This window comes from Oratosquilla oratoria, chromosome 29 (genome assembly GCF_046742065.1).
Source record: "Oratosquilla oratoria isolate Oo_2021 chromosome 29, ASM4674206v1, whole genome shotgun sequence".
NCBI lineage: Eukaryota > Metazoa > Arthropoda > Malacostraca > Stomatopoda > Squillidae > Oratosquilla > Oratosquilla oratoria.
This window is the reverse complement of record NC_134805.1, coordinates 32,976,723-32,979,222: the sequence shown is the minus strand read 5'-3', so window position 1 is coordinate 32,979,222 and position 2,500 is coordinate 32,976,723.

Genomic DNA, 2,500 nt, shown 5'->3' with positions numbered 1-2,500 from the left:
AATGCGACTATTACGTCATAAATTACATACGTCATAATAAGGAGACTACGTTATGACTACCATGCGTCATAATGGTGCGATTACGTCATAATGCGACGATTACGTCATGATTTATATATGTCATAATAAGACGATTGCGTAATGATTTTCATACGTCATAATGGAGCGATTACGTCATAACTTTGATATGACGTAGTGCAACAACTACGTCATAGGTTAAATACGTCACAATGTGGCGCTTACGTCATAACTTCCATACGTCATCATGCGACGACTATGTCATAGCTTCCATACGTCATAATGTAACACTTACGTCATGACTTCCATACGTCATAATGGGCCTATTACGCCATAACTTCATACACGGAGCTTACATCACAACTTCGATACGTTATGATGCGGTGATTACGTCATAACTTCAATACGTCATAATGCGATGGATGAGTCATAATATGGTGAATCAGTGCTTAGGACTTCCCTCTCGTCCAGGGAGGCGAACAACTGAATCAGATCATCTGGCTGCATCTAGAATTAAATCTATTCCGTTTAGAAATCAGTTTTAGACGTGAACTTTAAAGGCTTTAATGTCTATATTCGATTTTTTCCTAACTGCCGTCAGGCGATTTTATTCAGATGGGAACGAGTAATATGGCTGGAGAGACTGAGGCAGAAGGCCTAATTAATTAATTAATTTATTTATTTATTAATTAACGTTTCTCCATAGGTAATGAATGTTCATATCTTATTCATTTTTTCTATTCATTTGTTTTTTTTTCGAGAGTAAATTGCTAAATAAATATATAGATAATGTACATTATTACTGACAATGTAGGGATAGTATTGAAGGACCACGTAGAGTGAGAAGGCGAAAATATTGACAATATATTGTGTCAATGATATCCTGCAATAATCTGTATTCCAAAGTATTATTGATTTCAGGGTAAGTATTGAAGTTATATAGTGAGGGGACAATAGTCTTGAGTCAATATATTGTCAAAATATTGATCAGATAGCAGCCGCTTTAGACTTCCCTTGATATATATATGGCAATATTTCAATATGTACATGTTTCACTATTTTGATATTTTTCGTTTTATTTTGTTTAGGCTTTTTTATAAAATATATTTACAACATACGTTATAACAACGATTAAAATATATATTCTCCTCAAGACACAAAAAAATCTTGTCAATATTTTCATAGTGAATCGGTCAGAAGCAGCATCATTTCCCCTTACGCGAACGAAACATTCCGAAAAATACTGACAGATCTTCTTACCGCGACTGTACATTTCTTCTTTTCCTTCAAACATTTATATGCAAACTTGTGGCTTCTCTGTGATTATTCTATTTTTTTCGTGTCTTGTAACGATGCTCGTTCATGATTTTTTATTTGTGTGCGTGTGTTTTTTCCTCTATCTTCATATATTTCTGTCTTCATTTTTCACGCGCGTTTATGTATTAGTTCTCCAGCTGTATTTTGTTTTGTTTGTCAACATGTATGTATCTCTTCCTGTGTACGTGTACGTGTGTGTGTGTGTGTGTGTGTGTGTGTGTGTGTGTGTGTGTGTGTGTGTGTGTGTGTGTGTGTGTGTGTGTGTGTGTGTGTGTGTGTGTACGTGTGTGCGTGTTTTTGTTGTGAAAAATTATATCAAATTCTTTCAATATGGTGACACACTTTACTCATTTTATTCTGATTAACGTTAGGCGACTTCATTTAGGTGAAGGGCGGGATTTCAGGAAGAATTGGATGAGGAGGAGGAGGAAGAGGAAAATGAGGAGGAGAACGATGAAGAGGAACATAAGGAGGAGGAGTAGGGAAAGAAGGAGGATGAAGAGGAGGAAGGAGAGAAAGAAAAGGAAGAGGGAGAGAAGAAAGACGAAGAGAGGGAAGAGGAGGAGGACGAGGAGGAAGAGGAAGAGGAGGAAGAGGAAGAGGACTAGAAGGAAGAAGAAGGAGGAGAAAGAGGATGATAAGGAAGAGGGGGACGAGGAGGAAGAGGAAGAGGAAGAGGAGGAGGAAGAGGAGCAGGAGGAGGTATGGAGGAGGTGGTGCAGAATGAGGAGTAGAAGGAGGAGATGGCGGAAGCGATGGAGGCTGAGGAGGTGGTGGAGGCTGAGAAGGAGGAGGAGTCTTAAGAGGAGGAGGAAGAGGAGGAAGAGGAGGAAACGGCGGAATCGGTGGAGGTTGAGGCGATGATAGCTGCGAAGGAGGCTGAAGATGAGGAAGAGAAGAAAGAGGAGGAGGAGGAGGAGGAAGAGGAGGATGAATAGGTGGAGGAGGAGGACGATGAGGAGAACGAAGAGGAGGAGGAGAAGGAGAAAGAGGAGGAGGAGGAAGAAGAGGAGGAGGAGGACAAGGTGGAGGAGGAGGAGGAGGAGGAGGAGGTGGAGGAGGAGGAGGAGGACGAGGTGGAGGAGGAGGAGGAGAGGGAGGAGGAAGTGGAGGAGGAGGAGGAGGAAGAGGAGGAGGAAGAGGAGGAGGAGGAGGAGGAGGAAGA